Genomic DNA, 25229 nt, shown 5'->3' with positions numbered 1-25229 from the left:
TCTTCCTCCTCCGCTTTCTCTCTTCCTCTGCCTCCTCTCCTCTGCCTCCACCTCCGCCCCCACTATTCCTCTTCCACTTCCTCTCCTCCTCACAGTAAACAAACACACAGTAGCTTGATAGAGAACCCTGGGTCAAGCCCTGTCAGAGGCTGGGTCAGGGAGAATGAGGACCCTGGGTCAAGCCCAGTCAGAGGCTGGATCAGGGAGATGAGGAGGACCCTGGGTCAAGCCCAGTCAGAGGCTGGGTCAGGGAGATGGATGACCATGGGTCAAGCCCAGTCAGAGGCTGGATCAGGGAGATGGAGGACCCTGGGTCAAGCCCAGTCAGAGGCTGGATCAGGGAGAATGAGGACCCTGGGTCAAGCCCTGTCAGAGGCTGGATCAGGGAGATGGGGAGGACCCTGGGTCAAGCCCAGTCAGAGGCTGGGTCAGGGAGATGGAGGACCCTGGGTCAAACGCAGTCAGAGGCTGGATCAGGGAGATGGAGGACCCTGGGTCAAGCCCAGACCGAGGCTGGGACAGGGAGATGGAGGAACCTGGGCCAAGCCCAGTCAGATGCTGGTTCAGGGAGATGGGGAGGACCCTGGGGCAAGCCCAGTCAGAGGCTGGGTCAGGGAGATGGAGGACCCTGGATCAGGGAGATGGAGGGCCCTGGATCAGGGAGATGGAGGACCCTGGATCAGGGTCAGAGATGGAGGAACCTGGGGCAAGCCCAGTCAGAGGCTGGATCAGGGATATGGAGGACTCTGGGGCAAGCCAAGTCAGATGCAGTAGTCTGTCTAGAGGATACAGGTCAACATGCAGTAGTCTGTCTGGAGGACACAGGTCAACATGCAGTAGTCTGTCTGGAGTTTCCTCCAGTCAGAGGCTGGATCAGGGAGATGGAGGACCCTGGGGCAAGCCCAGTCAGAGGCTGGGTCAGGGAGATGGAGGACCCTGGATCAGGGAGATGGAGGGCCCTGGATCAGGGAGATGGAGGACCCTGGATCAGGGAGATGGAGGACCCTGGGGCAAGCCCAGTCAGAGGCTGGATCAGGGATATGGAGGACTCTGGGGCAAGCCAAGTCAGATGCAGTAGTCTATCTGGAGGATACACAGGTCAACATGCAGTAGTCTGTCTGCAGGATACAGGTCAACATGCAGTAGTCTGTCTGGGATACAGGTCAACATGCAGTAGTCTGTCTGAGGATACAGGTCAACATGCAGTAGTCTGTCTGCAGGATACAGGTCAACATGCAGTAGTCTGTCTGGAGGATACAGGTCAACATGCAGTAGTCTGTCTAGAGGACACACAGGTCAACATGCAGTAGTCTGTCTGGAGGATACAGGTCAACATGCAGTAGTCTGTCTAGAGGATACAGGTCAACATGCAGTAGTCTGTCACAGGTCAACAGGATAGTCTGTCTGCAGGATCAGGTCACATGCAGTAGTCTGTCTAGAGGATAGGTCAACATGCAGTAGTCTGTCTAGAGGATACAGGTCAACATGCAGTAGTCTGTCTGCAGGATACAGGTCAACATGCAGTAGTCTGTCTGCAGGATACAGGTCAACATGCAGTAGTCTGTCTGCAGGATACAGGTCAACATGCAGTAGTCTGTCTAGAGGATACAGGTCAACATGCAGTAGTCTGTCTAGAGGATACAGGTCAACATGCAGTAGTCTGTCTAGAGGATACAGGTCAACATGCAGTAGTCTGTCTGGAGGACACAGGTCAACATGCAGTAGTCTGTCTGGAGGATACACAGGTCAACATGCAGTAGTCTGTCTGCAGGATACAGGTCAACATGCAGTAGTCTGTCTAGAGGACACACAGGTCAACATGCAGTAGTCTGTCTGGAGGATACAGGTCAACATGCAGTAGTCTGTCTAGAGGATACAGGTCAACATGCAGTAGTCTGTCTAGAGGACACACAGGTCAACATGCAGTAGTCTGTCTGCAGGATACAGGTCAACATGCAGTAGTCTGTCTGCAGGATACAGGTCAACATGCAGTAGTCTGTCTGCAGGATACAGGTCAACATGCAGTAGTCTGTCTAGAGGACACACAGGTCAACATGCAGTAGTCTGTCTGCAGGATACAGGTCAACATGCAGTAGTCTGTCTAGAGGATACAGGTCAACATGCAGTAGTCTGTCTAGAGGATACAGGTCAACATGCAGTAGTCTGTCTGCAGGATACAGGTCAACATGCAGTAGTCTGTCTAGAGGATACAGGTCAACATGTAGTCTGTCTAGAGGATACAGGTCAACATGCAGTAGTCTGTCTGCAGGATACAGGTCAACATGCAGTAGTCTGTCTGCAGGATACAGGTCAACATGCAGTAGTCTGTCTAGAGGACACACAGGTCAACATGCAGTAGTCTGTCTGGAGGATACAGGTCAACATGCAGTGTCTAGGTCTGTAGTCATCAACATGCAGTAGTCTGTCTAGAGGATACAGGTCAACATGCAGTAGTCTGTCTAGAGGACACACAGGTCAACATGCAGTAGTCTGTCTGCAGGATACAGGTCAACATGCAGTAGTCTGTCTAGAGGATACAGGTCAACATGCAGTAGTCTGTCTAAACAACATGGAGTAGTCTGTCTGCAGGATACAGGTCAACATGCAGTAGTCTGTCTGCAGGATACAGGTCACATGCAGGTCTGTCTGCAGGATACAAGTCACATGCAGTAGTCTGTCTAGAGGATACAGGTCAACATGCAGTAGTCTGTCTGGGAGGATACACAACATGCAGTAGTCTGTAGTAAACTAGGGAGAGGATACAGGTCACACAGCTGCAGTAGTCTGTCTGGAGGATACAGGTCAACATGCACAAGAGTGATGAATAGTCTGTCTAGAGGATACAGGTCAACATGGAGTAGTCTGTCTAGAGGACACACAGGTCAACATGCAGTAGTCTGTCTGCAGGATACAGGTCAACATGCAGTAGTCTGTCTGGAGGATACAGGTCAACATGCAGTAGTCTGTCTGCAGGATACAGGTCAACATGCAGTAGTCTGTCTGGAGGATACAGGTCAACATGCAGTAAACTAGGGAGAGGAGGCTGTGTTGGAGCACAAGGGTGATGAAACATACAGGTAGAGGTAGTAAACTAGGGAGAGGAGGCTGTGTTGGAGCACAAGGGTAATTAAACACACAGCTAGAGGTAGTTAACCAGAGGGAGAGGAGGCTGTGTTGGAGAACAAGGGTGATTAAACACACAGCTAGAGGTAGTAAACTAGGGAGAGGAGGCTGTGTTGGAGCACAAGGGTAATTAAACACACAGCTAGAGGTAGTTAACCAGAGGGAGAGGAGGCTGTGTTGGAGCACAAGGGTGATGAAACACACAGGTAGAGGTGGTAAACCAGAGGGAGAGGAGGCTGTGTTGGAGCACAAGGGTGATGAAACATACAGGTAGAGGTAGTAAACTAGGGAGAGGAGGCTGTGTTGGAGCACAAGGGTGATGAAACATACAGGTAGAGGTAGTAAACTAGGGAGAGGAGGCTGTGTTGGAGCACAAGGGTGATGAAACATACAGGTAGAGGTAGTTAACCAGAGGGAGAGGAGGCTGTGTTGGAGAACAAGGGTGATTAAACACACAGCTAGAGGTAGTAAACTAGGGAGAGGAGGCTGTGTTGGAGCACAAGGGTAATTAAACACACAGCTAGAGGTAGTTAACCAGAGGGAGAGGAGGCTGTGTTGGAGCACAAGGGTGATGAAACACACAGGTAGAGGTGGTAAACCAGAGGGAGAGGAGGCTGTGTTGGAGCACAAGGGTGATGAAACACACAAGTAGAGGTAGTTAACCAGAGGGAGAGGAGGCTGTATTGGAGCACAAGGGTGATTAATCACACAGGTAGAGGTGGTAAACCAGAGGGAGAGGAGGCTGTGTTGGAGCACAAGGGTGATTAAACACACAGGTAGAGGTAGTAAACTAGGGAGAGGAGGCTGTGTTGGAGCACAAGGGTAATTAAACACACAGCTAGAGGTAGTAAACTAGGGGAGAGGAGGCTGTGTTGGAGCACAAGGGTGATGAAACACACAGGTAGAGGTGGTAAACCAGAGGGAGAGGGTAGGCTGTGTTGGAGCACAAGGGTGATGAAACACACAGGTAGAGGTAGTAAACACAGGGGTGATTAATCACACAGGTAGAGGTGGTAAACCAGAGGGAGAGGAGGCTGTGTTGGAGCACAAGGGTGATTAAACACACAGGTAGAGGTAGTAAACCAGAGGAGAGGAGGCTGTGTTGGAGCTGTGTTGGAGCACAAGGGTGATGAAACACACAGGTAGAGGTAGTAAACCAGAGGAGAGGAGGCTGTGTTGGAGCACCAGAGGGTGATTAAACACACAGGTAGAGGTAGTAAACCAGAGGAGAGGAGGCTGTGTTGGAGCACAAGGGTGATTAAACACACAGGTAGAGGTAGTAAACTAGGGAGAGGAGGCTGTGTTGGAGCACAAGGGTGATTAAACACACAGCTAGAGGTAGTAAACTAGGGAGAGGAGGCTGTGTTGGAGCACAAGGGTGATGAAACACACAGGTAGAGGTGGTAAACCAGAGGGAGAGGAGGCTGTGTTGGAGCACAAGGGTGGTGAAACACACAGCTAGAGGTAGTAAACTAGGGAGAGGAGGCTGTGTTGGAGCACAAGGGTAATTAAACACACAGCTAGAGGTAGTTAACCAGAGGGAGAGGAGGCTGTGTTGGAGAACAAGGGTGATTAAACACACAGCTAGAGGTAGTAAACTAGGGAGAGGAGGCTGTGTTGGAGCACAAGGGTGATGAAACACACAAGCTAGAAGGTAGTAAACTAGGGAACACAGAGGGGAGAGGAGGCTGTGTTGGAGCACAAGGGTGATGAAACACACAGGTAGAGTAGTAAACCAGAGGGAGAGGAGGCTGTGTTGGAGCACAAGGGTGATGAAACACACAGGTAGAGGTGGTAAACCAGAGGGAGAGGAGGCTGTGTTGGAGCACAAGGGTGATTAATCACACAGGTAGAGGTGGTAAACCAGAGGGAGAGGAGGCTGTGTTGGAGCACAAGGGTGATTAAACACACAGGTAGAGGTAGTAAACCAGAGGAGAGGAGGCTGTGTTGGAGCACAAGGGTGATGAAACACACAGGTAGAGGTAGTAAACCAGAGGGAGAGGAGGCTGTGTTGGAGAACAAGGGTGATTAACACACACAAGGTGATGAAACACACAGGTAGTAAACCAGAGGGAGAGGAGGCTGTGTTGGAGCACAAGGGTGATTAAACACACAGGTAGAGGTAGTAAACTAGGGAGGGGAGGGAGAGTGTTGGAGCACAGGGGTGATGAAACACACAGGTAGAGGTAGTAAACCAGAGGGAGAGGAGGCTGTGTTGGAGCACAAGGGTGATGAAACACACAGGTAGAGGTAGTAAACTAGGGAGAGGAGGCTGTGTTGGAGCACAAGGGTGATGATGAAACACACAGGTAGAGGTAGTAAACCAGAGGGAGAGGAGGCTGTGTTGGAGCACAGGGGTGATGAAACACACAGGTAGAGGTAGTAAACCAGAGGGAGAGGAGGCTGTGTTGGAGCACAAGGGTGATGAAACATACAGGTAGAGGTAAAACCAGCGGGAGAGGAGGCTGTGTTGGAGCACAAGGGTGATGAAACACACAGGTAGAGGTAGTAAACCAGAGGAGAGGAGGCTGTGTTGGAGCACAAGGGTGATGAAACATACAGGTAGAGGTAGTAAACCAGAGGGAGAGGAGGCTGTGTTGGAGCACAAGGGTGATGAAACATACAGGTAGAGGTAGTAAACCAGAGGGAGAGGAGGCTGTGTTGGAGCACAAGGGTGATTAAACACACAGGTAGAGGTAGTAAACTAGGGAGAGGAGGCTGTGTTGGAGCACAAGGGTGATTAAACACACAGCTAGAGGTAGTAAACTAGGGAGAGGAGGCTGTGTTGGAGCACAAGGGTAATTAAACACACAGCTAGAGGTAGTTAACCAGAGGGAGAGGAGGCTGTGTTGGAGCACAAGGGTGATGAAACACACAGGTAGAGGTGGTAAACCAGAGGGAGAGGAGGCTGTGTTGGAGCACAAGGGTGGTGAAACACACAGCTAGAGGTAGTAAACTAGGGAGAGGAGGCTGTGTTGGAGCACAAGGGTAATTAAACACACAGCTAGAGGTAGTTAACCAGAGGGAGAGGAGGCTGTGTTGGAGAACAAGGGTGATTAAACACACAGCTAGAGGTAGTAAACTAGGGAGAGGAGGCTGTGTTGGAGCACAAGGGTGATGAAACACACAAGTAGAGGTAGTTAACCAGAGGGAGAGGAGGCTGTGTTGGAGCACAAGGGTGATGAAACACACAGGTAGAGGTGGTAAACCAGAGGGAGAGGAGGCTGTATTGGAGCACAAGGGTGATTAATCACACAGGTAGAGGTGGTAAACCAGAGGGAGAGGAGGCTGTATTGGAGCACAAGGGTGATTAATCACACAGGTAGAGGTGGTAAACCAGAGGGAGAGGAGGCTGTGTTGGAGCACAAGGGTGATTAAACACACAGGTAGAGGTAGTAAACCAGAGGGAGAGGAGGCTGTGTTGGAGCACAAGGGTGATGAAACACACAGGTAGAGGTAGTAAACCAGAGGAGAGGATGCTGTGTTGGAGAACAAGGGTGATGAAACACACAGGTAGAGGTAGTAAACTAGGGAGAGGAGGCTGTGTTGGAGCACAGGGGTGATGAAACACACAGGTAGAGGTAGTAAACCAGAGGGAGAGGAGGCTGTGTTGGAGCACAAGGCTGATGAAACATACAGGTAGAGGTAGTAAACCAGCGGGAGAGGAGGCTGTGTTGGAGCACAAGGGTGATGAAACACACAGGTAGAGGTAGTAAACCAGAGGGAGAGGAGGCTGTGTTGGAGCACAAGGGTGATGAAACATACAGGTAGAGGTAGTAAACCAGCGGGAGAGGAGGCTGTGTTGGAGCACAAGGGTGATGAAACACACAGGTAGAGGTAGTAAACCAGAGGGAGAGGAGGCTGTGTTGGAGCACAAGGGTGATGAAACATACAGCTAGAGGTAGTAAACTAGGGAGAGGAGGCTGTGTTGGAGCACAAGGGTGGTGAAACACACAGCTAGAGGTAGTAAACTAGGGAGAGGAGGCTGTGTTGGAGCACAAGGGTAATTAAACACACAGCTAGAGGTAATAAACTAGGGAGAGGAGGCTGTGTTGGAGCACAGGGGTGATGAAACACACAGGTAGAGGTAGTAAACTAGGGAGAGGAGGCTGTGTTGGAGCACAAGGGTAATTAAACACACAGCTAGAGGTAGTAAACTAGGGAGAGGAGGCTGTGTTGGAGCACAAGGGTGATTAAACACACAGGTAGAGGTAGTAAACTAGGGAGAGGAGGCTGTGTTGGAGCACAAGGGTGGTGAAACACACAGCTAGAGGTAGTAAACTAGGGAGAGGAGGCTGTGTTGGAGCACAAGGGTAATTAAACACACAGCTAGAGGTAGTAAACTAGGGAGAGGAGGCTGTGTTGGAGCACAAGGGTAATTAAACACACAGCTAGAGGTAGTAAACTAGGGAGAGGAGGCTGTGTTGGAGCACAAGGGTGATTAAACACACAGGTAGAGGTAGTAAACTAGGGAGAGGAGGCTGTGTTGGAGCACAAGGGTGGTGAAACACACAGCTAGAGGTAGTAAACTAGGGAGAGGAGGCTGTGTTGGAGCACAAGGGTAATTAAACACACAGCTAGAGGTAGTAAACTAGGGAGAGGAGGCTGTGTTGGAGCACAAGGGTAATTAAACACACAGCTAGAGGTAGTAAACTAGGGAGAGAAGGCTGTGTACCCAATAGAGTAGGGTTTCCCCCCTGGGTGCACGTTTAGTTTTTTCCCAGCACTACACAGCTGATTCAAATGATTAAAGCTTGATGATGAGTTGGTTATTTGAATCAGTTGCGTATTGCTGGGGAAAACCCCAAAACGAGCACCAAGGAGGGGACCCAGGACCGAGTTCAGAAACCCTGCGATAGAGGACTTGATCACACTGAGCGCATATTAGTACGAAGCATCATCTGGATATGTGTGCAACAAAAGTTCAACCTTCAGCTACCATTTCTGTCAAGCCGTCAACGCATACAGTTTCACGCATACGTCACCGTGCACGCAACAAAGAACGCACTGCAAGGCAAACGCGACGTTCCATTGGACACGAAGGTACTTACGGTGTACTAAAAATGCCTAACAAGGCGGAAGCAAATTCAACTACAACCCATGCAGTATTTATTTTTAGGGATTTTAAAATGTAATTGTATTCCTTGACTTTTCACAAGTACCACGATATTCGTTTTATATGGTTGCCAGTGTAAAGAGAGTAAATGCTACTTTCAGAATATTTTTTTCATTCAGAATCAGAAGTGGTAACAGAACCTCTGTACTAAGTGACACCCAAACTTGCTTGGCAGGTCTTTCTGTTATTATGAAAGGAGAAGCGGAGTCCCTAGTTACGAAAGGGTGACGGGAAGCGTCCTTTTTCTGAAGCTGGAGACATTAGGTGTCGCCTTTTGCCCAATCTCATAAGGCTCAAGACTACTAAAGAGAAGTTAACATCGTTTTTGAATATCTTTTAACCGGTAATCCGATCGCGACATGCACGCACACAGGGAGATAAACAGTGATTACCCCACAGGTGGGCAAAGCCCCGGTGAAAAAGAGACGGAACCACCACCTGCAAACGCTGCAATCGCCATGTATCATCAAAGTCCTGCGGCGTCACGACTGTCAAGTAGTCTACTGACGCTGCCTAAAGAGTTACCTGCTTTCTGTGCGTCCAACCACGGCATGCTCGTGATGAACCAGGGGTTGCTGAATTCACGGGCCGGTTCTCCTTATTATTCGGAGACACACATTGATAATCTTAACAATAAACGGAAGAAACCTGCGATCCAAACAAGGCAGCAACGCTTCGCAGGATCCGGAACCGGTGAGTTGGTTTTGTAACAATGTTACAGCACAATCACTCAACGAGTCAGATAAATGGTGTCTCTACTCTTATCGATCCAAGACTTAATGCTAAAGTTTGAAATGTTCTCTTACTGATTTCAAGATGGGCATCTTGTAAAGATGTAACTTAGATATCTTAGCAAATATAGTTAATTGCGCTGTTGAGAGAAGCGACGCTGGTAACATTTCTTTGGTCTGACACTACTCTAAAAGCATCATTAGAAAATGCAACAAAGTTATGATTCATGTCCAGTGGTATTGTATCAGAGGTAATCTCGTTTAAACTATAAGAATATTATATACATAAATTCCTCCATGTATGCAAGTTGGGAATGTGCATGTTTGTTCCACAAATTCCAAACGTCATTCCAATCATTTAACCCCCAAAGCGCTTGCATTACTTCAAAGGCTCTCCTCCGCCTTTCACACGGCAACTGCAGGCTTTTGCTCCAGCCCTACTCTAACACCAGGAGCTGGGTTCATAAATATGGGTCAGGTATGTTAGAGAAGGAGAAACGGCAGACATCCATCCAGCACAGCCTCTGATTTGAAAAGGTTCTCTCTCACCTTTGCGTGTGGAGTCTTTTGCTCTGGCCCTGCGCCAACATACCTGAACGTCATTTACAGAGTTGCTGTTTCTCCAGTTCACCACTGGTGGCAGTAGAACCCATGTTTTCACACTGACTCATTCCAATGACCTTGTAGTGCCGCTGTTGAAAAGCACAGCGCTTACCACGCTTCTCCACACGGTTACACACACATACTGGACACACACAGCACGGTAGGAGTAAGAAACGCACACACAGTGAATCTGCTGAGGATACGATCGCTCCAGTCTGGTAAGTTAACGTTTTCAACAGTAGCCTGTCGACCAGGATTCTAACCATGTTTTAAAGAACGTTTTCAACAGTAGCCTGTCTACCAGGATTCTAACCATGTTTTAAAGAACGTTTTCAACAGTAGCCTGTCTACCAGGATTCTAACCATGTTTTAAAGAACGTTTTCAACAGTAGCCTGTCTACCAGGATTCTAACCATGTTTTAATGAACGTTTTCAACAGTACCCTGTCTACCAGGATTCTAACCATGTTTTAAAGAACGTTTTCAACAGTAGCCTGTCGACCAGGATTCTAACCATGTTTTTAAAGTTGAACCTCTTCTACTGTTGGTCCGTTGCTCAACTCTCTTTCATTTTCTCAATCTTTTTCATGGCTCTGGAACAGTTATGTAATAACACTCTACTCTCAAGCAAACTGTTTTATTATCTCTCTCTCTGGGGCTTGTGGGTAAGATTGTTGTATGTTGTTTGATGTACAGTGGTTTGTCAAAGTATTCACCCCCCTTGACATTTTTCCTATTTTGTTGCCTTATAACCTGGAATTAAAATAGATTTTGGGGGAGGGTTGTAAAATCACACAACATGCCTACCACTTTGAAGATGCAAAATATTTTTGTGAAAGAAATAAGACAAAAACTGAACTGGAGCGTGCCTCCCCCAAAGTCAATACTCTGTTTAGCCTCCTTTTCCAGCTGACAGTCTCTTGGGGTTTGTCTCTATAAGCTTGGCACATCGAGCCACTGGGATTTCTGTCCATTCTTCAAGGCAAAACTGCTCCAGCTCCTTCAAGTTGGATGGGTTCCGCTGGTGTACAACAATCTTTTAAGTCATACCACAGATTCTCAATTGGATTAACCTCTCTGAACCATCCATCCCGGATCAGGGATAATTGTCATCAGCAACGCTGAATAGCATAGCGCCACAGTCAAATAATATTACTAGAATATATTCATGAAATCACAAGTGCAATATAGGAAAACACAGCTTAGCCTTTTGTTAATCCACCTGTCGTCTCAGATTTTGAAATGATGCTTTACAGCGAAAGCAATACAAGCATTTGTGTAACTTTATCGATCGCTCAACAAAACAATAAGTACACTTAGCATCAGGTAACTTGGTCACAAATCAGAAAAGCAGAAATTAAATTAATCGTTTTCCTTTGATGCTCTTCGGATGTTTTCACTCACGAGACTCCCAGTTAGACAACGAATGTTCCTTTTGTTCCATAAAGATATTTTTTATATCCAAATACCTCCATTAGTTTAGTGCGTTATGCCCAGGAATCCACGGGAAAGAAAGCGGTCACGACAACGCAGACAAATTCCAAATTATATCCATAATGTCCACAGAAACATGTCAAACTTTTTTATAATCAATCCTCAGGGTGTTTTTCAAATGATATATTCGATAATATATCAACCGGGACAGTTGGCTTTTTACTAGGACCGGGAATAACAATGGCCGCCTTTCTCTTTTGCGCACAACTCACTCTGAGAGCCCCCACCTATCCACTAACGCAATGTGGTCGTTCACTCTCATTCTTCAAAATAAAAGCCTGAAACTATGTCTAAAGGCTGTTGAAACCTTAGGGAAGCCATAGAAGAAGGAATCTGGCAATAGGGATGCATAATAACAGAGAGGTTTCAAAAACAGGGGCACTTCCTGATTGGATTTTCCTCAGGTTTTAGCCTGCAATATCAGTTCTATTTAACTCACATAAAAAAAAATGGACAGTTTTGGAAACGTTAGAGTGTTTTCTATCCTAATCTGTCAATTATCTGCATATTCTAGTTTCTGGTCCTGAGAAATAGGCTGTTTACTTTGAGAAGGTTATTTTCAAACATAAAAATAGTGCCCCCAAGCTTCAAACTGCACTGGGCCTTTGACAAACTGCACTGGGCCTTTGACAAACTGCACTGGGGCCTTTGACAAACTGCACTGGGGCCTTTGACAAACTGCACTGGGGCCTTTGACAAACTGCACTGGGGCCTTTGACAAACTGCACTGGGGCCTTTGACAAACTGCACTGGGGCCTTTGACAAACTGCACTGGGGCCTTTGACAAACTGCACTGGGGCCTTTGACAAACTGCACTGGGGCCTTTGACAAACTGCACTGGGGCCTTTGACAAACTGCACTGGGGCCTTTGACAAACTGCACTGGGCCTTTGACAAACTGCACTGGGGCCTTTGACAAACTGCACTGGGGCCTTTGACAAACTGCACTGGGGCCTTTGACAAACTGCACTGGGGCCTTTGACAAACTGCACTGGGGCCTTTGACAAACTGCACTGGGGCCTTTGACAAACTGCACGGGGGCCTTTGACAAACTGCACTGGGCCTTTGACAAACTGCACTGGGGCCTTTGACAAACTTGTTGCCCTACACCTTCCTTCACCATGCTCCTACACTTTCCTAAGAAGTGTAGGCCTGTGTGTTGCTACCAGACTCTTTCAGACCTGTGTCTGTTCACGGCAGAACTCTGACATACCCCTTGGGGGTGGTTTCCTGGATAGTGGTTAGGCGTTGGATTAAAAAGCAAGCTCATTAGAGAATCCCAATTGAAAGTGCTTTTTAGTCCAGGACTAGTCTTTATCAGTGTCCGGGAAACCGCCACGTTTAATTTGGTTTTCTAGAGATGGATAGATGGAACCCATTAGTGGCAACACTGTTGTAGGCTCTGCCCCTTTATGGTGTGGCTGACGTAACTAACTTACTTCATCATTTTAGCCTCGAGATTGTAGAATGGTGGTGTGTGTGTGATTTCAGAAGACATTCCCAGCTGTGTTCTATTCTGGAGTTCTACAGCGGAGCCGGAATGTTTTGTAGACAATGGATGGAACAGCTTAGTCGTCCTTCTTAAAATGGCATCCCGTTCTCTGTAGGGATGAGACCTGGTGTGAGATGGACGGACCTGCTACGACCTCTAGGTTGTATGATTGTAGAGTGGCTTTGGGAACTGTTGAGTAACTCTCACGTCACGTGTCATTACAAAAAACATTGAGTTCTGTGTGGGCAGTCAAGCAGTATCAGTGTTAACCATCATTTATATAGCCAGCCAATGTTTGGTCCTAAGGGTCTAGTCTAGCTATATCTAGGGCCTAGTGGTATAGATGGGTCTAGTCTAGCTATATCTAGGGCCTAGTGGTATAGATGGGTCTAGTCTAGCTATATCTAGGGCCTAGTGGTATAGATGGGTCTAGTCTAGTGGTATAGATGGGTCTAGTGGTGTAGTCTAGTTATATCTAGGGCCTAGTGGTATAGATGGGTCTAGTCTAGCTATATCTAGGGCCTAGTGGTATAGATGGGTGTAGTCTAGTTATATCTAGGGTCTAGTGGTATAGATGGGTCTAGTCTAGTGGTATAGATGGGTCTAGTCTAGTGGTATAGATGGGTCTAGTCTAGTGGTATAGATGGGTCTAGTCTAGTGGTATAGATGGGTCTAGTCTAGTGGTATAGATGGGTCTAGTCTAGCTATATCTAGGTCCTAGTGGTATAGATGGGTCTAGTCTAGCTATATCTAGGTCCTAGTGGTATAGATGGGTCTAGTCTAGCTATATCTAGGTCCTAGTGGTATAGATGGGTCTAGTCTAGCTATATCTAGGTCCTAGTGGTATAGATGGGTCTAGTCTAGCTATATCTAGGTCCTAGTGGTATAGATGGGTCTAGTCTAGCGGTATAGATGGGTCTAGTCTAGTGGTATAGATGGGTCTAGTCTAGTGGTATAGATGGGTCTAGTCTAGCTATATCTAGGGTCCTAGTGGTATAGATGGGTCTAGTCTAGCTATATCTAGGGTCCTAGTGGTATAGATGGGTCTAGTCTAGCTATATCTAGGGTCCTAGTGGTATAGATGGGTCTAGTTATATCTAGGGCCTAGTGGTATAGATGGGTGTAGTCTAGTTATATCTAGGTCCTAGTGGTATAGATGGGTCTCGTCTAGTGGTATAGATGGGTGTAGTCTAGTTATATCTAGGGCCTCGTTGTATAGATGGGTCTAGTCTAGTGGTATAGATGGGTGTAGTCTAGTTAGATGGGTCTAGTTATATCTAGGTCCTAGTTGTATAGATGGGTCTAGTCTAGTGGTATAGATGGGTGTAGTCTAGTTATATCTAGGTCCTAGTGGTATAGATGGGTGTAGTCTAGTGGTATAGATGGGTGTCGTCTAGTTATATCTAGGTCCTAGTGGTATAGATGGGTCTAGTGGTATAGATGGGTGTAGTCTAGTTAGATGGGTCTAGTTATATCTAGGGCCTAGTGGTATAGATGGGTGTAGTCTAGTTATATCTAGGTCCTAGTGGTATAGATGGGTGTAGTCTAGTGGTATAGATGGGTGTAGTCTAGTTATATCTAGGTCCTAGTGGTATAGATGGGTCTAGTCTAGTGGTATAGATGGGTGTAGTCTAGTTATATCTAGTTAGGGCCTCGTTGTATAGATGGGTGTAGTCTTGTGGTATAGATGGGTGTAGTCTAGTTATATCTAGGGCCTAGTGGTATAGATGGGTGTAGTCTAGTGGTATAGATGGGTGTCGTCTAGTTATATCTAGGTCCTAGTGGTATAGATGGGTCTAGTGGTATAGATGGGTGTAGTCTAGTTAGATGGGTCTAGTTATATCTAGGGCCTAGTTGTATAGATGGGTGTAGTCTAGTTAGATGGGTCTAGTTATATCTAGGTCCTAGTGGTATAGATGGGTGTAGTCTAGTGGTATAGATGGGTCTAGTGGTATAGATGGGTGTAGTCTAGTGGTATAGACTAGTTAGATGGGTCTAGTTATATCTAGGTCCTAGTGGTATAGATGGGTGTAGTCTAGTGGTATAGATGGGTGTAGTCTAGTTAGATGGGTCTAGTTATATCTAGGTCCTAGTGGTATAGATGGGTGTAGTCTAGTGGTATAGATGGGTCTAGTGGTATAGATGGGTGTAGTCTAGTGGTATAGATGGGTCTAGTCTAGTGGTATAGATGGGTGTAGTCTAGTTAGATGGGTCTAGTTATATCTAGGTCCTAGTGGTATAGATGGGTGTAGTCTAGTGGTATAGATGGGTGTAGTCTAGTGGTATAGATGGGTGTAGTCTAGTGGTATAGATGGGTGTAGTCTAGTTAGATGGGTCTAGTTATATCTAGGTCCTAGTGGTATAGATGGGTGTAGTCTAGTGGTATATCTATGGGTGTAGTCTAGTTATATCTAGGTCCTAGTTGTATAGATGGGTCTTGTCTAGTGGTATAGATGGGTGTAGTCTAGTGGTATAGATGGGTGTAGTCTAGTTAGATGGGTCTAGTCTAGTTATATCTAGGTCCTAGTGGTATTGATGGGTGTAGTCTAGTGGTATAGATGGGTGTAGTCTAGTGGTATAGATGGGTGTAGTCTAGTGGTATAGATGGGTCTAGTCTAGTGGTATAGATGGGTGTAGTCTAGTTAGATGGGTCTAGTTATATCTAGAGGAAAAAGGGGATTCTTGCAAGCTGAAGAAAACCATCCCAACCGTGAAGCACCATGTTGTGGGGGTGGCAGCACCATGTTGTGGGGGTGGCAGCATCATGTTGTGGGGGTGGCAGCATCATGTTGTGGGGGTGGCAGCACCATGTTGTGATGGGTCTGGGGGTGGCAGCACCATGTTGTGGGGTGGCAGCATCATGTTGTGGGGGTGGCAGCATCATGTTGTGGGGGTGGCAGCATCATGTTGTGGGGGTGGCAGCATCATGTTGTGGGGTGCTGCTGCAGGAGGGGACTGGTGCACCTCACAAAATAGTTGGCATCAAGAGGTAGGAAAATGATGTGGATATATTGAAGCAACATCTCAAGACATCAGTCAGGAAGTTAAAGCTTGGTCGCAAATGGGTCTTCCAAATGGACAACGACCCCAAGCATACTTCCAAAGTTGTGGCAAAATGGCTTAAGGACATCAAAGTCGATGTATTGGAGTGGCCATCACAAAGCCCTGACCTCAATCCTATCAAAAATATGTGGGCAGAATGGGAAAAGCGTGTGTGAGGAAGGAGGCCTACAAACCTGACTCAGTTACACCAGCCAAAATTCACCTAACTTATTGTGGGAAGCTTGTGGAAGGCTACCTGAAACGTTTGACCCAAGTTAAACAATTTAAAGGCAATGCTACCAAATACTAATTGAGTGTATGTAAACTTCTGACCCACTGGGAATGTGATGAAAGAAATACAAGCTGAAATAAATAATTCTCTCTTACTATTATTCTGAAATGTCACATTCTTAAAATAAAGTGGTGATCCTAACTGACCTAAAACAGGGAATGTTTACTAGGATTAAATATCAGGAATTGTGAAAAACGTATTTGGCTAAGGTGTATGTAAACCTCCGACTTCAACTGGTTGTGTGTGTGTGTAATATATATAATATATATATGAGTTAATTGGTCTATTAATTTCTAATATTTGGGCCAAGTGGTATAGAAATGACATGAGCAGGTAAGCCAGTGGAAAGTTGTCTGGCATTTAAGTGAAGGACACACTGGTATGTACTCTCTCACACACACACACACACACACACAGTACACATAGTACACACAGTACACACAGACCGTCTCAGAGAGATGTTCACTCAGACAGTGTCACTTTATCCGTGCGTGACACATTGACATTTCCACCCTGGCAGTGTACTGTGTGTTCCATGTGTCTGTCTGTCTGTCTGTCTGTTCGTCTGTCTGTCTGTCTGTCCTGTCCTGTCCTTGTCCTGTCCTGTCTGTCTGTCCGTCTGTCTGCTGCTCTGACATGATAGAGAGGACATCCCCTCTGCTTCTCTGGTCTGTCTGTCTGTCTGTCTGTCTGTCTGTCTGTCTGTCTGTCTGTCTGTCTGTCTGTCTGTCTGTCTGACAGTTAGACATGATAGGAGAGGAGAGGAGAGGACAGTTAGACAATATGAAGTGGAACATTTTAATTTCTGAAATGCTTGAATGAATGTGTTTTTCCTACGTCATCTGTGGTCAGGAACGTGAGCCGATACAACGGGTCTGTGGACATCTCATGTCACCGTTCTGTCTCAGGACGTATTGAGGAACTGTGTGTGACGCTGAAGTGGCTGTTGGCTAGTGACTGGCATTGATTCCACTAACTCTATTATCATGAACCAAACCACAAACCCTGTGTGTGGTGAAATGACCCTCCCTACGTCTGTTTATACAAGAACGCACCCTGTGTGTGTGAATCAGCGGTTGAGATTGTGTAGCTTTATATCCTGTCCCCAAGCACATGATCTGTGGTGACGCCTCATATGGACTGCTGCCCTCACTTCCTCACTCCCTCCTAATCTCTCTCTCTCTCCCCTTCCCTCTTTCTGTTCTCCCTCCTCCCGCCCGCCCTCCCTCCTCCCGCCCTCCCTCCCTCCCCCCGCCCTCCCCCTCCCTCCTCCCTCCCGCCCTCCCTCCCTCCCTCCCTCCCTCCCTCCCTCCCCCTCCCTCCCTCCCTCCCCCTCCCTCCCTCCCTCCCTCCCCTCCCTCCCCCCTCCCCTCCCCTCCCTCCTCCCTCCCTCCCTCCCTCCCCCTTCCCGCCCTCCCTCCCTCCCTCCCTCCCCGCCCTCCCTCCCTCCCTCCCTCCCTCCGGGTTATAAGGTGTAGTGAACATTGAGCTCACTCAGAAACACACTGAGTACGTCTCTCACACACTCAACGAGAGACACCAAGTGTTTATCATCCGTTATCAGATGTTGAGCAACATTTTACTGACGGTTCTTTCTCAAGACTGTCAGTCAGACGGAAGCAAGAGACGGATGGAAACTATGGGTGAGCATGACTGGGGGTCTTTATTCAACTCTTGTGTTAGCAGGTTTATATTGGTCGTTGTACTGGGAAAGGTTCTCTTACGTCTGAGGTGACTTGTTGCAGATGGGGCTTATCTGACAGTGAATTAAAAGGGGAGAACCAGTCCACTGCACTTGCAAGAGGACCACTGGTGTTTATTGAACTGATTGGATGTTGTCATGCAATAGATGAATTCTCCTTCATATTGTTGTGGATGTCCTCATGTTTGGGTACAGCAGGTCCTGTGATGTTGTCATGCAATAGATGAATTCTCCTTCATATTGTTGTGGATGTCCTCATGTTTGGGTACAGCAGGTCCTGTGATGTTGTCATGCAATAGATGAATTCTCCTTCATATTGTTGTGGATGTCCTCATGTTTGGGTACAGCAGGTCCTGTGATGTTGTCATGCAATAGATGAATTCTCCTTCATATTGTTGTGGATGTCCTCATGTTTGGGTACAAAGGGTCCTGTGATGTTTTCTTAAGTTGTAGTCTGATATTTGTTTGGTTGAGAGCAGAGTTGTTGGGGGAGGGGTGTTCTATTTCACCCAATAAGGTCAGACTTTGCGAGGGCCCCTAGTGGGTCAACACAGAGGTTGTTTATGTTGGTTAAGAAGCACACAGTTGTCTTGGTCACTGTTCAGGTGAACCAAGGGACTGGGACGCTAGAGACATCTCTCTGTATGTAAACTCTGTTGTCTTTCTGTGATGAGTCAGAGCTGCCATTCATTTAGATGGAGGGACTTCGTTCAGAACGAGGTGCAGTGGTGATTCAGATGTGTTTAGACTAGGGGTCAGAGACTAGGGGTCAGAGACTAGGGGTCGGAGACTAGGGGTCAGAGACTAGGGGTCAGAGACTAGGGGTCAGAGACTAGGGGTCGGAGATTAGGGGTCAGAGACTAGGGGTCAGAGACTAGGGGTCAGAGACTAGGGGTCAGAGACTAGGGGTCAGAGACTAGGGGTCCTGTTGATAAATATCCATATGATGCATGTGGTTCATTTGTCGGAGACTGGGGGTCAGAGACTAGGGGTCAGAGACTAGGGGTCAGAGACTGGGGGTCGGAGACTAGGGGTCGGAGACTAGGGGTCGGAGACTAGGGGTCAGAGACAGTCATGTTTATCTCACAGCATACTGTTGTCCATGCGCTCACACACACACAGTCACTACAAACTGAGCTGTAGGGTCACTGGTGCATGTGACTAGTTGAGAGTAAAGAGGAACTGGCACACAAACTGACAGCAGAGAAATAAATAGCACACACACACACACACACACACACACACACACACACACACACACATTGACCGACTGAAAGTAGAGCAAGACGGAGCCAAGAACGCACACTATGGAGGAAGGAGACACTCATATACACTGAAACCAGAGATGAGACACACTATGGAGGAAGGATACACACATATACACTGAAACCAGAGATGAGACACACTATGGAGGAAGGAGACACTCATATACACTGAAACCAGAGATGAGACACACTATGGAGGAAGGAGACACACATATACACTGAAACCAGAGATGAGACACTATGGAGGAAGGAGACACTCATATACACTGAAACCAGAGATGAGACACTATGGAGGAAGGAGACACACATATACACTGAAACCAGAGATGAGACACTATGGAGGAAGGAGACACTCATATACACTGAAACCAGAGATGAGACACACTATGGAGGAAGGAGACACTCATATACACTGAAACCAGAGATGAGACACACTATGGAGGAAGGAGACACTCATATACACTGAAACCAGAGATGAGACACACTATGGAGGAAGGAGACACTCATATACACTGAAACCAGAGATGAGACACACTATGGAGGAAGGAGACACTCATATACACTGAAACCAGAGATGAGACACACTATGGAGGAAGGAGACACACATATACACTGAAACCAGAGATGAGACACACTATGGAGGAAGGAGACACACATATACACTGAAACCAGAGATGAGACACACTATGGAGGAAGGAGACACTCATATACACTGAAACCAGAGATGAGACACACTATGGAGGAAGGAGACACACATATACACTGAAACCAGAGATGAGACACTATGGAGGAAGGAGACACTCATATACACTGAAACCAGAGATGAGACACTATGGAGGAAGGAGACACTCATATACACTGAAACCAGAGATGAGACACTATGGAGGAAGGAGACACACATATACACTGAAACCAGAGATGAGACACACTATGGAGGAAGGAGACACTCATATACACTGAAACCAGAGATGAGACACTATGGAGGAAGGAGACACTCATATACACTGAAACCAGAGATGAGACACACTATGGAGGAAGGAGACACACATATACACTGAAACCAGAGATGAGACACTATGGAGGAAGGAGACACTCATATACACTGAAACCAGAGATGAGACACACTATGGAGGAAGGAGACACTCATATACACTGAAACCAGAGATGAGACACTATGGAGGAAGGAGACACACATATACACTGAAACCAGAGATGAGACACTATGGAGGAAGGAGACACACATATACACTGAAACCAGAGATGAGACACTATGAAGGAAGGAGACACACATATACACTGAAACCAGAGATGAGACACTATGGAGGAAGGAGACACTCATATACACTGAAACCAGAGATGAGACACACTATGGAGGAAGGAGACACACATATACACTGAAACCAGAGATGAGACACTATGAAGGAAGGAGACACACATATACACTGAAACCAGAGATGAGACACACTATGGAGGAAGGAGACACTCATATACACTGAAACCAGAGATGAGACACACTATGGAGGAAGGAGACACTCATATACACTGAAACCAGAGATGAGACACTATGGAGGAAGGAGACACACATATACACTGAAACCAGAGATGAGACACTATGGAGGAAGGAGACACTCATATACACTGAAACCAGAGATGAGACACACTATGGAGGAAGGAGACACTCATATACACTGAAACCAGAGATGAGACACTATGGAGGAAGGAGACACACATATACACTGAAACCAGAGATGAGACACTATGGAGGAAGGAGACACACATATACACTGAAACCAGAGATGAGACACTATGGAGGAAGGAGACACTTACATATACACTGAAACCAGAGATGAGACACTATGGAGGAAGGAGACACTCATATACACTGAAACCAGAGATGAGACACACTATGGAGGAAGGAGACACACATATACACTGAAACCAGAGATGAGACACTATGGAGGAAGGAGACACACATATACACTGAAACCAGAGATGAGACACACTATGGAGGAAGGAGACACTCATATACACTGAAACCAGAGATGAGACACTATGGAGGAAGGAGACACACATATACACTGAAACCAGAGATGAGACACACTATGGAGGAAGGAGACACTCATATACACTGAAACCAGAGATGAGACACACTATGGAGGAAGGAGACACTCATATACACTGAAACCAGAGATGAGACACACTATGGAGGAAGGAGACACTCATATACACTGAAACCAGAGATGAGACACTATGGAGGAAGGAGACACACATATACACTGAAACCAGAGATGAGACACACTATGGAGGAAGGAGACACTCATATACACTGAAACCAGAGATGAGACACACTATGGAGGAAGGAGACACACATATACACTGAAACCAGAGATGAGACACTATGGAGGAAGGAGACACTCATATACACTGAAACCAGAGATGAGACACTATGGAGGAAGGAGACACTCATATACACTGAAACCAGAGATGAGACACACTATGGAGGAAGGAGACACTCATATACACTGAAACCAGAGATGAGACACACTATGGAGGAAGGAGACACTCATATACACTGAAACCAGAGATGAGACACTATGGAGGAAGGAGACACTCATATACACTGAAACCAGAGATGAGACACACTATGGAGGAAGGAAACACACATATACACTGAAACCAGAGATGAGACACTATGGAGGAAGGAGACACTCATATACACTGAAACCAGAGATGAGACACACTATGGAGGAAGGAGACACACATATACACTGAAACCAGAGATGAGACACTATGGAGGAAGGAGACACTCATATACACTGAAACCAGAGATGAGACACTATGGAGGAAGGAGACACACATATACACTGAAACCAGAGATGAGACACTATGGAGGAAGGAGACACACATATACACTGAAACCAGAGATGAGACACTATGGAGGAAGGAGACACTCATATACACTGAAACCAGAGATGAGACACTATGGAGGAAGGAGACACTCATATACACTGAAACCAGAGATGAGACACTATGGAGGAAGGAGACACACATATACACTGAAACCAGAGATGAGACACACTATGGAGGAAGGAGACACTCATATACACTGAAACCAGAGATGAGACACTATGGAGGAAGGAGACACACACTCCTTCATAGCACACAGAGCTACTGTTGTCCCAGGACAAGGTAAGGCACATCAGCCAGCTGTGGCAGTCAGAACCAGCTAACAAGCAGTCTTTCTGTATCCACACATGAACTGAACCACACAATTTGCCTTGCAAACACACACACCGTTCCGGTAGTCCACCCATAGATGTCCTAGTCAGATAGTTTTCTATGAAACACACTTTCTGGGGCGAAAACAAAAAGGCCTTTGGTTGTCAATATGTTCTGTGTTCCAAGTCAAATGACGAGTCAATAGGTGACCTTTACCCCTTCACCTGGCAACAACCCCAACCTCACCTTTGAACTTACTCCTGATTGACCAAGGGGATTAGGTTAGTCGGATCCTCCCTGAATTGAGAGAGAGAGAGGATAAATGTCACCCTTAAGCACAGATCTAGGATCAGCTTCCCCAAATCCTTAACCATAAAGGGCTGGAGGGAAAACTGACCCAAGATCAGTGTGTAGGGAAAAGCTGGTGTTGCTACAGCAGTAGACATGGATCAGTACAACACTAGGCCCAGTTACAGTGTGAGGAACCAGGCACGTGGGGAGTGAGGCCCAGAACCAGGCACGTGGGGAGTGAGGCCCAGAACCAGGCACGTGGGGAGGGAGGCCCAGAACCAGGCACGTGGGGAGGGAGGCCCAGAACCAGGCGCGTGGGGAGTGAGGCCCGGAACCAGGCGCGTGGGGAGTGAGGCCCGGAACCAGGCGCGTGGGGAGGAGGCCCGAACCAGGCGCGTGGGGAGTGAGGCCCGGAACCAGGCGCGTGGGGGGAGTGAGGCCCGGAACCAGGCGCGTGGGGAGTGAGGCCCGGAACCAGGCGCGTGGGGAGTGAGGCCCGGGCCAGGCGCGTGGGGGTGAGGCCCAGAACCAGGCGCGTGGGGGGTGAGGCCCAGAACCAGGCGCGTGGGGATGAGGCCCAGGGCCAGGCACGTGGGGGTGAGGCCCAGAACCAGGCACGTGGGGTGAGGCCCAGAACCAGGCACGTGGGGGGTGAGGCCCAGAACCAGGCACGTGGGGAGTGAGGCCCAGGGTTCGCAGGACTTCTCCCTAGAGACTGACACCTATTTCTGGGATGGAATCAACCTTGGGCTACCCTTGTTGGCCCTTTGTGTGGTTCTATGTTGTGGGGATCACTGAGAGTTGTGGTTAAAATAGTTTGGGACTTGGTATTGGATTAAAGTGTCCTGTGAAATATCATGTTATTGTTGTAACTCAACTCCTACAATGTTTTCTATCTCCCTACACCCTCTCTCTGTCTCTGTCTGTCTCTGTCTCTCTGTCTCTCTCTCTCTGTCTCTCTCTCTGTCTCTCTCTCTGTCTCTCTCTCTGTCTCTCTCTCTCTCTCTCTGTCTCTCTCTCTCTCTGTCTCTGTCTCTCTGTCTCTCTCTGTCTCCAGTCTGTCCAATGGGCAGTGGTGCCAGTAGACTCTACAGCTCCCTGGCCCAGACCCTAGTCAACAACAACACCACTACCACGCCCCTGGCCCAGACCCTAGTCAACAACAACACCACTACCACCCTGCTGGCCCAGCACCCCTCCCCCTCACAGGGGTGTCATTCTCCCCCGGGGGGGCACCCCCTGGAGCTGCTGAGGGAGTGTGAGGAGGCTCTACGGGACAGGCCTCCTCGCCTCCTCAGAGCCTTCATCTGCCCCGGGGAGGGAGAGGTGGACAGGGAGGAAGTGGACAACGATGCCACCCAGAGGACCATTAGAGTTATGCAGTGGAACATACTGGCTCAAGGTAAATATGGTTCTTAATTGTAGCAAAAATAGTCATGAACATTTCATCTCATTCAGGGCTATTAAATGGTATATTATTGCTCATTTGAATTGGCATCGAGGACAGTGAGATGGATGGACTGACAGATGAATTCTCTCTCCCTCCAGCTCTAGGTGAAGGTATGGACAGTTTCGTCAACTGTCCCCTGGAAGCCCTGAACTGGGCGGAGCGTAAATACCTCATCCTAGAAGAGATCCTCACCTACCGACCTCACATCCTGTGTCTACAGGAAGTCGACCACTACTACGACACCTTCCAGCCAATCCTGGCCAGACTGGGTTACCGCGGCAACTTCTGCCCCAAGCCCTGGTCTCCGTGTTTGAATGTGGAGGGCAACAACGGTCCGGATGGATGTGCTCTGTTCTACGATGAAGCCCGGTTGGACTTGGTGGATAGTGTGAATGTCCGGCTGTGTGCCCTTTTAACACCCACCAACCAGGTCTGTAAAACTAGGCCAGTTGAACGGTCCTTCCTTCCTTGAAGTAAATCACTGGTCTGACAACGTCTGGCCCTAATAGGATGGAAACTCTGATTTCCAAGCACGTCAATTACCTCAGGGAATTAAGGATTCTGACAGGATCCTATTTTATAACAGGCAAGAGAGGTCAGAGGTCAACCCTCCTCCTGGACAGCCACTGTTTGTGTAGATTGTTAAACATACAGACTGGAACGTAAACCCTTAACTGTTTTATGCATTTTGTCTTCCCTACAGGTGGCGGTCGTCACGACGCTGCGTTGCAGGGTGACAGGCCGGCGGCTGTGTGTTGCCGTGACGCACCTCAAAGCCCGGAGCGGCTGGGAATGCCTCCGTAGTGCCCAGGGTTCCGACCTTCTCCGGAACCTCGCCACCCTCACCCAATCACCGGGGTCCCGGGTCCCATCGGCGTCTCCCCCAGACACCCCTCTCCTCGTCTGCGGCGACTTCAACGCTGTGCCTTCCGAGGACGTCTACCAGCGTTTCGCATCGTCACCGTTGATCCTGACTCCGCCTATAAACGGTTAAGCCGGGACGGGCTTTGAACCGGCCTACACCACGTGGAAGATCCGGCCGACGGGAGAGTGCTGCACCACATTGGATTATATCTGGTACTCTAGAGAAGCTTTCAGTGTGGACGCCGTGTTGGATATGCCTACAGAGGAACAGATTGGCCCCAACAGGCTTCCGTCGTACAACTACCCCTCCGATCACCTCTCGCTGGTGTGTGACTTCAGCTTTAAAAAGCAGCAGGAGGAGTGAAGAGGATCATATGGACTCTTGATTGACAATTGGAGGGACGAGGGGATGGAGGGACAGAACGAGGGATGGAGGGGACAGAACGGGGATGGAGGGGACAGAACGAGGGATGGAGGGGACAGGAACAGAACGAGGGATGGAGGGGGAGAACGAGGGATGGAGGGGACAGAACGAGGGATGAACGAG

The 25229-nt window shown here is 47.9% G+C and overlaps 1 pseudogene; it reads left to right on the top strand.

The window, feature by feature from the left end:
• Positions 1 to 8280: 8280 nt before the first annotated feature.
• LOC127921307 (nocturnin-like) lies at positions 8281 to 25078 on the top strand (annotated as a pseudogene).
• Positions 25079 to 25229: the final 151 nt, after the last annotated feature.

This window comes from Oncorhynchus keta, unplaced genomic scaffold (assembly GCF_023373465.1).
Source record: "Oncorhynchus keta strain PuntledgeMale-10-30-2019 unplaced genomic scaffold, Oket_V2 Un_contig_21974_pilon_pilon, whole genome shotgun sequence".
NCBI lineage: Eukaryota > Metazoa > Chordata > Actinopteri > Salmoniformes > Salmonidae > Oncorhynchus > Oncorhynchus keta.
This window is presented reverse-complemented; position numbering and strand designations above follow the sequence as displayed.